The following is a 15,707-nucleotide window of genomic DNA, read 5'->3' as shown; positions in this document are numbered from 1 at the left end:
TGCACCTCTAATTTTCCCCAGTTTTAAATGTGAGTGACTATGACTGTTACTCTGTCCTTAAATAATCATTGTATATTGGTTGCATTATAAATCACTGGGAGCCACATCTGAGAAGCTATCTCTGCATACAATTCTAAATCATGGGATCCTGGGCTCAGTATCCGACGTCATGGTTGGTTGAGACATTTAGAAGTGTTGTGAATTAACTTGTGCATTTTTTATGTTGGTGGAGGGGCATAAATCAATGGAAGGAAATTGCCGTAGATTGTTCACATTAATATTTTCACTCCTTTTTATGAGCATGTACTTTGATAGTTTCCTTCCACATTGGCACTGATACAGTATGTCTTCAGACTTCTTTGGCCAATGGAACACAAGAAAATAAAGTCAAGCCCGCAGAGGCTTCTTAAATATTTACATATTTGGGCTTGCCTACTTTGCTATTCTTGGTATCATGTAACTGCTATATGTAGAATTCTCAAATAGTCTGATGTATGATAAGAGATAATGTAACTCAATTTCAGCCATTGTGTAATCCAACAATGGCCTGCCAACATCCAGATAAATGATTAAAACCATCCTAAATTATCTAGCTTTCTACTGACATAATAGATGACTTAAGCCACTTCAGCAAGTTCAACCAAGTTTGGCTGAGCCAGTTCAAACTTGAAGAATCAATAATTCAACCCACAGAATCTTGAGATAAATTAATGATTTTTTAAAAAGCTTCTATGCTTTAGGGTTTTTTGTTATAACCCAAAGATAACTGACAGAAATAACTGGACATGTTTCATAATATATTTTAAACTAGATAATACAGATTTATCCAATGCAATTGACCTGAAAGAACAAATCATTTTACTTGATATCTTTTTATATTTAATATTGATAAGCTACAGAATAATCAAATAGAATCAGTAGAAGAAAATGGAGACAGAAAATAATTATTTCAGACCTTCACCCTGAAAGGGAGATATATTTTAAGAAGATAGTTGCATACCATAAGGAAGTGGAATGTATAAGATAATAGTATGGGTTAGCCAATTACAAGGACTTTGAACACTTAAAAATAAATTTCTAAGGGGTTTTTAGAATTGAAGAAATTTTATAAGAGATAAAGTCAGTATGAAAATATAAACAAGGTGTGTAGTGCAATCTGTCAAAAAGTTTCGTGATGAAATCAGTCAATTTGGTTCAGAAGTAATTACTATGTCACTGCTACTTGCAAAGATTCATTCTGAGTAATGAAAGTACAAACACACCATCACTTTCCTTAAAGAGCCTGCTGTCTAGTAGGAGATTAGAAAATATATTTAGGAGATATTTACCTCAAAGAAAAGTTACACAATTCTTATTTGTTTCTTTGATTATTACAAGATAAAGACCATCAGACAAGATTTGTAGCCAGAGTTGAACAGTCTAATGTATAGTGAGAGGCTAGAATCTCACTGCTAACAGGAACCTGAATGTACAACAGAATGAAATTTTGATTTTTAATATTAACATCTGGTTACTTCTCCACTGACTCTGTGTTTAAGGGAAAAAAAAAAAACTGAGAGTTACTAAACCACTAATGCCACTTGGCCAGTTTGTTAGATATTAGATTTTATTTCTAGCATGTAAAGCGGACAAAGTATAACAAGCCAGCCAAGCAACTTTAGGTAGAGTAACTCTCTACTTCAGACTTGCACACTGATGTCTTAGTTTTTTCCAATGAAAAGTGCAAGTAAGAGACGTAGTCAAATGCCCTGCTTCAAGCCCGAGGGGGTTATCAATTAGGAAAAGATGGCTACAAATCCACAATCTTTAAAAAATAAATAAGTTAAATCGTTAATTATGAGGGCACAATAGCAGATTACCTAGATCCTATCCTTTGTGGAATTCAAGGTTATCATTTTATAAGTTGGTACCTCTAGGTGATCCTAGAAAACTTCTGGAAATACTATAGACAAACTATGGCTAATTTGGAAAAAAAAGTTTGGATACTCTTAATAACTTCACACCATGAAAAAAACATATCTGTTACTGTCTTCCATTAAGACCTGAATTTATTTCTTATAACATGTGTTAAAATAAGGATTTCTTTATTTTAATGAGATAAAATGAGATATTAATAAATACCTTTGACTAAATGATAGGATTTATTTTACCTAATCATAATTCCAATTGAGCAATTACAGGGAGGTTTATATGTTAATTTGTTAAAAGTTGTATTATAAACTTAAAACATAAAATTTTGCGTATGTCTTTGATTGAAATAAATAAAACTAAGAATGACTACTTAATGAATGAATGTACTTGGTATATTGACTATAATGTTTCTGAATGGTTTGTTGACCATTCTTAGAGACAGAATATTCAGCACCAGAAGTGCTCTGATATATGAACAGGTCTGATTAGGATTCTTCTGATAGGATTTGACTGTCACACATGTGGAGATTTCCAATGTTCTTGAGTAACATCACAGAACTTGTCCAGCTTCAAAAGGGAGAGTAGTTTTGTGTAGATTTGGGGGACCTCACTTATTCATTTAAGATTCCCAAAGGGTACAAGCTAAGAGATTCCACACTGGGAAAACAAGGACCTTATCCTCACCTAGTAAAAAATGAACTTTCCATTGTGGTCCCCAGATCATTGTAACACCAACATTTTACAAAGTCTATGGCTCTTTCTCCATGAGTTTCTATTGCCAATGAGTAGAAACTCTTCCAATTATCTTTGTTTTCCTTTCCTCAGTTCAAGGGCTTGATCTATCATGAGAATGCTAATACCAACTGCTCTATTCTGGAGAAAATTGTCTTATCAGATTAAGCAACTGTTCTTCAACAACAACTGAAATGATATATTTAGATGGTAGTATTTCAAGGCTAGAAGATTTTTTTTTTTTCTCCCCAAGTAGAAGAGGTAAGGACATTGGTGGCTACTGTCCCTGAGGATGCCTTCTTGTAACTTCCCATTAGTGAAAAAGCAGAGCTGGCAGTTGATTTAGTCATGTTCTCTTTGCAGCTGAATTTCTTTCTTGAAATGCAGGCATTAAAGAAGTTTCTGAGCCTTTGTGTGACCCTAGGCACAGTTTGATATTTTAAACCCCACACTTTCAATAAAGTAAGAGCTTAGCATCTTTTTATGATTCAGTACTATTCCATGATAAAATGACCTGTTACCTTTGTACCACATCTTTTTCCAGCTTAAGAGCAAAGAAGATTGTCACTATCACCAAAGAGATAATGGCACACATAGATCTCTTTCCATAAATAGTTAACAAAACTTCAAGTCTTCATAGGATCCAAGATGAAGAGTAAAAGCAGTTGGTGTGTTCTCCTCCCTCCCCAGCATGATAATTTGTCACAGACATTGAGTCAACACCACTCTTACAAGAAAAGACGGTGAAACAGGTTAAGGGCATGGCTTTTACACACTTCGGACAATGATAGCCTTCTCACAATCTGTAGCTCAGCATTACCAGGAATAGCTTTGAAAGTGCAATGTGCCCCTTCAGTAGAAAACAGCAAAAATAACTGTCAAATGTTAAGTAGACAGTCATCTGGTTTTAGTGTAGTCTAGTTATAAAAAAGCCTCTGAGTCACCTCTGCTAAAATAGAAAGACAATTTCCAAATAGTAAGCTTTTGTTCAACAGTGCATGACTGTAGCTGTTAACAAAAAGAAAACTTTATTTTTGGCGTCATCAACCACCTTCTTCATATCCTATTCCAGCTCACTGGCAAATCTAATTACCTTCCTCCCATTTTGGTAGGGCTTCCTTATTTCCTTGACATACACATTTAATCCAAAACATTTAAAAATTATTATTTTACAGTATCTACCTGTTTGAGAATGTTGAAATCGGTGCTAAGCATTGTTTCTAAAAGTCACTGCTGCCATTTCTGCTGCTATTCTTCCCTTCCCCTCATAGCTTATCTGCCACATATACCGAGTTGGTCCAACTCAACTTGGATTATTTCTACAACCAAAGGAAGCCTTATAATCAAGAAGAATTCTCACATGACAGACCATCAAGCATCTTTCTTGATGTTTCATGAAGCCAAAAATACTTTGTGCCCTTTGAAATTCGTAATGCATGGTAAGAAATGGAATGTCTCTACCTCTATCTGCATTTAAAGGTCTTAGAGAGAAATAGAAGCATAGTAAGATAGACTACTTCATGTTAAAAGCTTTAATTATATGTCTTTGAAGCCTGGATCTCTCTAGAATAGGATTTCCTGAAGTTGGTACTATTGATATTCTAGGCACTGTTCCTGTTGGGGCGTGAGGGGCTTCTGGTGCGTTGTAGATGTTTAGCAACATCCCTGACTACCACTGTCTAGTTGCAAACAACATTCTCGCCATATATAACAAAGATATCTCCAGACATTGTCAATTATTTCCTGAGTGTCAAAACTGAGAATCACTAGTTAAGAACCACTGCTATGGAATTTGAGTATTATTATATGGGGCTAATCCATGGAGATAATTTGAGTAAAAAAAAAAAAAGTTTTACTAATAATCACATTTTCCTCTAAATAAGATTGCATGACTCAGCAAAGTTTGCCTGAATGATTCCTCTCTTCTGGAGCCCATGGTGTACCTGCCTTTCAGTGAACCTCCCAAACTAGCCTGGACACATCTATTCCATGTGCTGAAACACTGGGCTTCCTCATGATGTTTTCTTCATGACCAAATGCATGACCAAATTGCATATAAAAATGCTTGCAATAAAATGAGCAATGAATTTAAAATTACTACTACATGCTTAATCATCTACACTCTGTCAGAAAAATACAATAGTTCACATTGTTGAGACGCCCCCAATCTCTCCAGAAAAAAGGTAAGCTGTAAAAAGTATAATATGATAAGCTTCACATATCCAGCAACTTGAAATCTAAGAAGTTTTTAACTTTTTTTTTTGCAATGTGCCCTATTTGTGTGCTGTCAAAATAGTTTTTTAAATCATTATGCTAGATGAAAATAGATACCTTTCTGATATGGAATGTTTCAAAGGTATAATCAATTAATCAGTCAGACATGCGAAAAAAAAAATAAGTTTGGAACATTTTTGTTCCTTGCATGTTTTTCTGACAGTATGTTGGTTATTCTAAAATTTTAGGTTTTATTTTATACTGTTCTGAAAGTGTGTGTGTGTGTATTTGGATCTGTGTGTATTTTAAGTTTTAAGTCCTAGACTTGGCTTTAAATGGACAATGGTAGGTTTCCAAATGGGTAAACAGAATGGTTTCGGGTTATATGGATGATTTTTAGTTATACAGGAAAACTGAATTTTAAAAGGCCTAAGTTAGCTATGGTGGTTGGTCTTTTCTTCAGGAGATGTATTATACATTTTCACTTCCTGCAACTGAGTTGATTGATTCGCTTTAGAAAAGACTGCAAACCAAAATACCTTGAAGACCTGGTGACATCAGTGGTTCTCAAAGTTGAGTCTCTGCTAGTTCAAAAAATCAAAAATAAAAACAACTTTCTGTGGGATGGATTCTGCCTGTTCTGCGTACTAACTGCCAATTTTTGAGGCTTTTAAACATATTTTTTAATGATGTTTTTAACTACAGATTAATTTTATAGTAATAATTATGTCCCATTTCTGTCTTAGTTTTAATTGTATATATCACTTGAATCATGTGGTTCCAGTCCTAATTTCATAAATTAGTTATTTATAGAAAGTGTTATGTAATGTGATATAAAACATTAATTCAAAAATTATTTTTATATTACCAAGACTTCTATGTTAGGTATAGTAATCAAATAATATAATAAAACACTTTAAAAATTAACTGAATTAGAAAAACACCAACCATGGATTATTTTGACCCTCAGCAAAAGAGTGAATGGAAAAAGTCAACTACAACTCTGATGTAAAAAAATAATAATAATCATCATCTAATAGTTCTGATTTTTTAAAAATTTTATTTCTATTATTCTTGTTAGCAGTGCTAAAATTCTTATATTAAATTTTAAGGTAATTTTAATATGTATACTGAAAGTAGTATTTATTTTTATTCCACAGAAAATATGAACTATAAAGTTTCTTATAAGTCTTTGTAGGTATTCTGATTTCGTTTTAATGGGAAGAAAAGTATTTTAACTCTTGATGATTAGAACAATAGCACACACTAGTAATAAATTACTCATAGGATGATTTGACCAAGGTCACTGAAGCAAAATTTTATAAAACTTCTAACCCTTGCTTTTTCTCAGAATGCAATAAAATTTAATTTATAATAAATGAAATATATGAACTCAACTTCAGGAATATAAAAATATCAACTGAAAGCCCCAGTTTATGTGGTAAGTTTCTTCATGTAAAATGTCAGGGATGATTTCAAACTTACATTAGGTTATACTACTACATGAAATCATTTTTTAAAAAAAAGTTAATGCCAAAATTTTAGATGGTAAAATAATTAAGGGATGAGATGGCTATGATTCACTTGACACTGTAAAAAATTTAAATACCCTCAGAATACAGGCATATCATAGGATTTGAGCTTCTGACCTTCCACAGTATTATGTAAATACTTTGTTTCCTAGGCTATGCAGGGTTTTGTTTTTTTTAAATAAGAACATGGAATTCTGTGTGTGTGTGTGTGTGTGTGCGTGCGCACACACTCGCGCACCCTGAGAACACTTAAGGTATAGTCTCTTAGCACATTTCAGGTATACAGTATTGTTAAGGATGATCACCATGCTGTACATTAGATCCCTAGAACTTACATCACTTCTAACTGAATGTTTGAACCCTTTCTCTCCCCATTTCTTCCACCTCCCATACCCCGGCAACCACCATTCTATTCTCTGTTTCTTAGTTCAATTGCTTTAGATTATTAGATCATTATTAGTTTTTAGATTATTAGTTAGATTTTAGATCTAACGTATAAGTGATAATGAATAAATGATCTTGACTCTGAACATAAAATTTCTAAAATTTATTTTTATTAGCAAAAGCTTGTTAATAATTTTAACGATTTTAAACCAAAAACATACTAGTCTTTTCATTTTAAAATGTTATGTTTCCAACAGTTTTGAGTTTATATTTTTGTGTTTTAAATTTTGGATAAGAAAAGTAATAAATCTATAGATAGGGGTGTGTGTGTGTGTGTGCCACGCAAATCATTTGACTGTTTATTATGAGGTTTTTGCTTTTTTACTTATTGTATCATGTTCTTTATATATTCTGAAGTAATTCCTTTCTCATATACAGATATTATAAATGTCTTCTTTCAAACCCACAATTTGTTTTGAGAAACTAAAGATTGTTTTTAGTGAAGTTTACTGTGTCAATCATTTTCTTTTTGATTAGTGCTTTTCTTCTCTTTTGAAGAAATCATTTTCTATCCCAAGTCATGTATATATTCCCCTTTTATCTCTTCCTTTTTTTTTTCTTTTAACTTTTTACATTTAACTCTGGTGTTTCTGAGCTTGATTTTCACGTAAGCTATGAGGTAGGAGTTCAAGTTTAGTTTTATATTATTTTTCAAATAACTAAGCACTATTAATAATTTCTTCATTTCCTCAGGGCACTTCAGTGGCATGCATATCACAACACAGATGCACATAAATTTCTAAACTTTCTGTTCATTTTTGATGGTCAATTTATGTATCCTTGTGCAAATACTGGACTAGTATATTCTTTATATTCTATAATGTAAGACCTCCAACTTACTCATCTTCTTTAACATGTCCTTGACTCTTCTTGTACTTTTGCATTTCAATCTCTCTCTCTTTCTCTCTCTATATATGCTAATATATATTAGTACATGCTTGTCCACTTTTAGTAGAAAACATTACCTGGAAATTCTATTAGTATTGCTTCCAATCTGTATCAGTTTGGGTAGAATGACCATCTTTGAAATAATGAGTCTGATAGCTATATACATGGTATATTCCTCTAATTATTTTAAGTCTTTGAACACCTTTCCAGTAATATTTGGTATGCTTTATTGGCAGGTATGGATGTAGAGGGAAATATTTCATTGGGATTACTCCCAATTACCTAGTGCGTAATGCTAATGAGAATGAAGTCTTTTTGAAAAGCCATTTTCTAATTTCATGTTGCCAGATATTGAAATAATTATTTTTCTGTACTGACTGTGTATACCACAACATTGCCGAATTTACTTCCTAGTGGCAAATTTACCTGTCAATTTCTTTCACATGTTTCTGTTACATAATTGTGTTACCTGTAAAAGTTTTTTTTCCAATATTTATATATTTTATTGCTTTTTTCTTTCTTATTATATTACATAAATCTTCTAGTGCATAGTTGAATAGCAGCAAGTAGAACATACATTCTTATCTCATTTTAATCTTAAGAAAAAAGTTTTCAATATCTCCTCTTTACAATTGATTTTAAGGTAGATATTCTTTATCATATTAAGGAAGTTTCCATTTCATATTCATAATTCACAAATGGTTAAAAATTTTATCATTGAATTTTATCAAAAGTTTTTTGTTGCATCCTTTGAGATGATCTTATTCTTTTTTTTTCTCTTTTATTTTGTTAATGTGAGAAATTACATTGCCTGATTGCAAACATTAAACCCATCTTATTTTTGTGCAGGATGATAAAACTTCATTATATATATAGACTGTTTAATGATTATGAGATTTCATTCTCTACATTTCATTTGAGATTTTTGCATCTATGTAAAAACTTTGCCTGTAATTTTCCTCTTTGGTAGGTTATATGGTATATAAAAATTAAGCAGAAATATGTTTTCTATTGTCAGTAAGACTGTTTCCTTTATTTCTAATTATTTTTATTACTTCTCTATTCTCAATTATTCATGTTATTTCATGTTGTGCTATATTTTGTGATAAGGATTTGAGTAAGCACCCACAGTTTTGACTTCTTTAAAGAATTTGGTGTATTCATCAAATTTGTTTACTTCTCATATCTAGTTAAATTATAAAACACTGTTTTTGTCCTCAGGTAAAAAAAATCTAATTAGTTGTTTAAGTCATTAATCCATTGAATCTAAATATGGAATTCATTGTTAATGAAGACATACAAAACTATTATTATAAATGAAGACATAGGGTGAATAAATTAATGATCATTGTATAATTCTCCAAATGTGATGCACTATGTATAAGAATACACTTTGTATATATTGGCAAAGTCAACTTAATATGAGTGAAAAATGTATTTGTATTGAAAATGTTATAATTTCAAACTCATTCATGAAAATTTCCCATTGTGGATAATAATTACAGTGCTCCTAAAACTTGCTGTGTAGAAGACCCTTTGGAACCTTCATAATTTCTTTATGCTACTTAGTTATAACTATCTTGTGCCTTCTTTCAATAACAAGATTTTATGATTCTAAAAAGCAACTATAGTTGTTTTTTTAACTGAAGTATAGTTGATGTACAATATTATATATGTTTCAGGTGTATGTCACTGTGTTTCACAATTTTTAAAGATTATATTCTATTTATAGTTACTATAAAAGATATAATATTTGTAAAATATTCACTATATTCTCTGTGTTATGCAAAATATCCTTGTAGATTATTTATCTTATACATAGTAGTTTGCAACTCTTAATCACCTATCCCTATCTTGACCCTCCCACCTTCTGTCTCCCCACCATCAGTTTGTTTTCTGTATCTGTGAATCTGTTTCTTTTTTGTTATATCCACTGGTTTGTTTTATTTTTTACATTCCAGATATAAGTTATATCATGCAGTATTTGTCTTTCTCTCTCTGACTCACTTCACTTAGTATAAGAGCCTCCAAGTCCATCCATGCTGCAAATGGCAAAATTTCATTCTTTGTTATTGCTGAGTAGTATTCTATTGTGTGTGTGTGTGTGTGTGTGTGTGTGTAACATCTTCTTTATCCATTTGTCTGTTGATAGACACTTGGGTTGCTTCCATATCTTGGCAATTGTATTGGCTGCCATGAACACTAAGGTGAATGTATCTTTCTGAAGTAATCTTTTTGCTTTTTTCAGATATACACCTGGGAGTGAAATTGCTAGGTCATATGGCAGTTCTATTTTTAGTTTTTTGAGGAATCTCCATGCTGTTTTCCATAATGGCTGCACCAACTTACATTTCCACCAACAGTGTACAAGGGTTCCCTTTTCTCTACATCCTCACCAACATTTGTTATTTGTGTTCTTTTTGATGACAGCCATTTTGACAGGTGTGGGGTGATACCTCATTGTGGTTCTGATTTGCATTTCTCTGATGATTAAGGATGCTGAGTATCTTTTCATGTGCCTGTTGGTCATCTGTATCTCTCCTTTGGAAAAAATGTCTATTCAGGTCTTCTGCCCACTTTTTAATTGGGGTTTTGGATTTGTGCCTTTGAGTTTTGCGAGCTGTTATATATTTTGGAAATGAACCCCTTATCTGTCATATCATTTGAAAATATTTTTTCCCATTCAGTAAGTTGTCTATTCATTTTGTTGATGGTTTTCTTTGCTGTGCAAAGGTTAACTTTGATTAGGTCCCATTTATTTATTTTTGCTTTTATTTCCTTTGTTTTAGGAGATAAATCCAAAAATATATTGCTACAATTTATGTCAAAGAATGTTCCATCTATATTTTCTTTTAGGAGTTTTATGGTTTCTGGTCTTACATTTAGGTCTTTAATCCATTTTGAGTTTATTTTTGTATATGGTTCTAATTTCATTCTTTTACATGTAGATGCCCAGATTTTCCAGCATCAATTACTGAAGTGACTTATCTTTTCTCCATTGTATATTCCTGCTTCCTTTGTCATAGATTAATTGACCCTAAGGGCATTTTTTTTCTGGGCCCTCTATTCTGTTCCTTTGATCTGTTTGTTTATTTTTGTGCCAGTATTATGCTCTTTTAATTACTATAGCTTTGTAATATCTGAAGTCAGAGAGCATAATTTCTCCAGGTCTGTTCTTTCTCAAGAATGTTTTGGCTATTTAAGGTCTATTATGAACCCATATAAATTTTAGGATTATTTGTTCTATTTCTGTGAAAAATGTCCTTGGTGTTTTTATAGGAATTGCAATGAATCCATAAATTGCCTTGGGTAGTTTGGTCATTTAAAAAATATTAATTCTTCCAATTCATGAATATAGTATAGTATAGTGCCACTGATGAAATAAATTGTATATGACACAAATAGATGGATGGACATACTCTATTTTTCTTGTTGTTTCATTCTTTTAAGTGAATGATATATTTTACACTGTGAATTTACCTGTCTCTGTTGATTTCACATTATATCTGACCTTAGTTACACATTTTTCCACTTTGTATCTTGTCATGATGAAGATCATCAAGGTCTTTGTTAATGATTTACCCTAATAACCTTCTTGAAGCGTTTATGACATTACTAGGAAGACTATACGTTTATGTTTGATCAGGAGTGTCCTACACTATGACTCTTGTCTTGAAATTATTTTTTAATGTATCTCCTTTACGCTCTTAAAATTATCAATTGTTTTAACATTCCTAAAAATGACTTACTTTGTAATACATTGTATTATCACATTAACTGTACCCACTTCTAGAATGTACACTAAAAAATATTAGATCTTTTCGTCATTTCTCTCATTGGTGAATTTCTTTACTAATTAGTCTACATTAAAAATTATGAAAGAAAAACAAGCTATTCCACTACATCACATTTTCTGGACACCCTTATTCCCTTGCTTTTCCACCATATTCAACTAATGATGGACAATATGGATTATGAAAAATTGCCTTCTCAAGCCATTCACATTGAAAGCTTCTAAACCAGATAATAATGAAAGCCATAAAACATTGTACAGTCAGCAAATTATGCATCTGTAGATTCAACCAACCACAGGTCAAAAATATTTGAAAAAATTTCCATTAAGTTTCAAAAAACCAAAAACTCACTCCTCAAACCAGCAACTATTTACATAGCATTGACATTCCATTAAGTATTAGAAGTATTCTAGAGATGATTAAAAGTGTATAGGAGGATGTGCATAGGTTACATGAAAAAATCACTCCATTTTATATAAATGGACATTAATATCAGTATATTCTGATATCCACTGAGGGTCCTAGAAAAAATCCCACATGGATACTGAGGGAAGACTACAGATTGTTACCATGATAAACTCTAATTATGCAAAACCTATTGTGTTCTCACTGAGATCCCTTGTTTACACAGGTTCAGATCTCTCTCCTATTCCCTTCAACAGCTCTTTCACATCTCTACAGATCATCCCAGACATGCTCCTCACCTCTAAGAGACACCTACCACCCTTGCAGTTACAGACTAGTAACAAATCTATAATCTCCCTTACAGTAACTTACTTACTAATATACATAGCTTTACACTACAAGAATCTTCTTTTGTTGCTTCAGGAAAAAAAAATTATTATACTTGCATTTATTGTTTAGAAATATGTGGTTTGGTTCTCTCTGTCTAAACAACAATTAATATCTGAACATACTGAAAAATCAACAAATCTTGGATGCGTGAGAGAGATGAGAATACAAGGCAAACCACTTTTCCCATCTTTGGAGACACAGACAAGTAAATGCAGAGAGTCACAGTTTACTGGAGCAGGGACTCACAAGCAGAAACCTCCATGGGAACAGGTGCTGAAGTAGGAAAATTGGCACTGTAATTGATGAACTGCTGGATGCTCAGTATGGAAAATTTTAAGAGTTAAAAGCTCCAGGGGAACCTAGTCATAAGGGAGCCCCCACAGTTTTGTAAGTTTTACCACCATGAGCTCAACCATGTTATTATAGCAAATAGAGAAAAATCATCTTCTGTTTGAAAGGGCCAGAGGAAAAGGGACAAATTTAAATTATACCATAGTATTCTGTTCTTCACAAGAACTTCCCTCAGGAATAACTAATTAACTAGAGCGTAACTTGCTGAGATATTATCAGAAACTAAATTACCTAGGAAAACAGAAATACCCAACTCCACTCATCTCTAGCCTTCCAAGTGGGAGAAGGGAAACCTAATTCCAGTCAACTCAAGCCATCCTGTCACATCTAAGGGGGAGGGAAAAAAAAGGGAAACACTGTGAAGTTCACAGTCCAGAGGCACAGGCTCATTTAAAGACTGAAACTTAATCACAAGACTACAGAGAACATCCACTCCACCATACCTTACAACAGCATTACAAATGGCTTATTTATAGAAGACGCTTTTACCTGGTACATCATGTCTGCCTATTAAAAAAAAATTACAAGGTGTGAAAATACCGAAACACAGTTTGAAGAGACAGAGCAAGCATCAGAACCAGAAACAACAGGGATGCTGAAATAATTTGACCAAAATTTTAAAACAACTGTGATTAATAAGCTAAAGACTCCAATCGATAAAGTAGACAGTATGCAACAAGAGATGGGCAATGTAAGCAGAGATAACAATTTTAAAAAAAGAAACAGAAAGGAATGCTAGAAATTAAAAAACACTAAAAAAAATGAAGAATGCCTTTGATGAGCTTATTAGTAGACTGGACATGGTTGAGGAAAGGATCTCTGAAAATGAGGATATCACAATAGAAATCTACAAACTTGAAAAACCAAGAGAATAAAGACTGAAAAAAGAGAGAACAGAACACTTGAAGACTGTAGGACAGCTACAAAGGGTATAACATTATGTGTATGGGAATATCAATCAGGAGAAATAAGAGAAAAAAAGAAATGCTTGAAGCAAAAATGGGAATTTTCTCAGATTAAGGCTAGAAAGCAAACAATAGTTTGAGGAGATCAGAGAACCCCAAGAAGGTAAACGCCAGGAAAACAAAATGCATATGTATCATTTTCAAACTACAAAAATTAAAAATAAAGATAAAATCCTGAAATAAGCCAGAGGAAAAAAAATACCTTACTATAGAGGAACAAAGAATTATATCCAACTTCTCTTTGGAAACCATACCAGTAAGAAGAGAATGGAAGGAGATATTTGAACTGTTGAGAGAGAGAAAAAAAACAACAACATAGAATCCTGTAACTCATGAAATTATCCTTCAAAGGTAAAAAAGAAATAAAATAGCCTATCAGACACACAAAAATTGAGGGAACTTGTTGCCAGTAGGCCTGCCTTGGGGAAAAAAAAAAAACTTAAAACATTTTTTTTAGAGAGAAAGAAAATAATATGTATCAGAAACTCACACTTACTTAAAAAATACAGAAAATCATGGAAAAAAATAAGTAAAAGTAAATAAAATCTTATTTTTCTTATTCTTAATTTATCTAACTGATAACCATTTATTCAATATAATATTCACAGTAGTATATCCTGTTCATACACAACACACAACCTTCATATACACATTTATATATTACCGATATATAAGTAAAATGGCTGACAGCAATGATACAAGGGAAGAGAGGATGGAAGCAGCATTAGTTTGTTATTTTCTACATACTCATATTCCTCTTCAAGAGGTATAGTACTATTTTAAAGTGGGCTTTAATCAGTTATAAATGTATTTTGCAAGTCTAGGGCAACCATTAAAAAAGTTAAAAAACAGAAATACAGCTGGTATGTCAAGAGAGGAAAGAAAATGGAATAATATAAAAAGCTTAATTTAGAAAACAAAGGCAAAAATACATATAAAAAGGAAAAAAGAACAAGGGCAAAAAATAGAAAAGAGTAACACATTGGTAGGTATGAATTCCACTACATAAAGAATTGGTTATAATATCAAATATCTAAAGATGTATTAAAAGGCAGAGGGGGAGGGTATAGCTCAAGTGGTAGAGCACATGCTTAGAGTGCATGAGGTCCTGGGTTCAATCCCCACTACCTCCTCTAAGAATAAATAAATACCAAATAAACCTAATTACCGCCCCCCCACCGAAAAATAAATAAATAAACTTAAAAAAAATTTAAAAATTAAATAAAAGGCAGAGATTGCTGGAGTGGATCCAAAAATAAGACCCACTTTGGATATAAAGATACATAAAGATTAAAAATAAAAGGATGGAGGAAAATATACCATGTTAACACTAATCAAAATAAAGCAGGAGGAACTATGTTAATTTGAGACGGAACAGACTTCAAATTAAGGAAAGTTATCAGGGATAACAAGTTGGGAATTACATAAAGATAAAGGTATCAGTTAACCAAGAAATATAACAATTCTTAACTTGCATATACCTACCAACAGAGCATCGACCTATGTGAGACAATACTGGTAGAACTGCCAGAAGAAATAGATGAATCCATTACAGCACAATACACATTCCTCTTAATCTCACATGAAACATGCACCAAAATGGACCAAATTCTGGGCCACAAAACACATCTTACATATTGAAAAATATATATAAATTACATAAGGTCTGCTATCATAACAAAATGTAATTAAACTAGATATCAATAATAAGGGTAAAGGAAAATCTCAAAAATTGTGGAGATTAAACAACTTTTCTAAATCACACATGTCAAAAATGAACCATTAAAATTTTTTAAGGACAATAAGGTATTACTATTAACAATTATAAGCCAACAACTTGGACAACCTGGAAGAAACAAATAAATTCATAGAAACACAATCTTTCAAGACAGAATTATGAAGAATTAGAAAATCTTAATAGACTAGTAATTAAGTAAGTCAATAATCAAAAAACTCCCAACAGATAAAAACTTAGGACCAGGTGACTTCACAGATGTGTTCTACCACATATTTGAAGAATTAATGAGTTAAATATAAAAAGTTGCCTATCCTCAAATTATTCCAAAAAAAAAAAAGATTAA

General features: G+C 32.1%; 1 non-coding gene across 1 annotated transcript; it reads left to right on the top strand.

The window, feature by feature from the left end:
• The first annotated feature begins 14,685 nt into the window (after positions 1 to 14,685).
• Positions 14,686 to 14,759, top strand: TRNAS-AGA (transfer RNA serine (anticodon AGA)). Its single transcript has one exon. It is a non-coding gene; the product is annotated as a tRNA-Ser (tRNA).
• Positions 14,760 to 15,707: the final 948 nt, after the last annotated feature.

The sequence above is a fragment of the Vicugna pacos genome, chromosome 1, assembly GCF_048564905.1.
Source record: "Vicugna pacos chromosome 1, VicPac4, whole genome shotgun sequence".
Taxonomy (NCBI): domain Eukaryota; kingdom Metazoa; phylum Chordata; class Mammalia; order Artiodactyla; family Camelidae; genus Vicugna; species Vicugna pacos.
The sequence above is the reverse complement of the archived record's forward strand: the minus strand, read 5'-3'. Positions and strand labels throughout refer to the sequence as shown.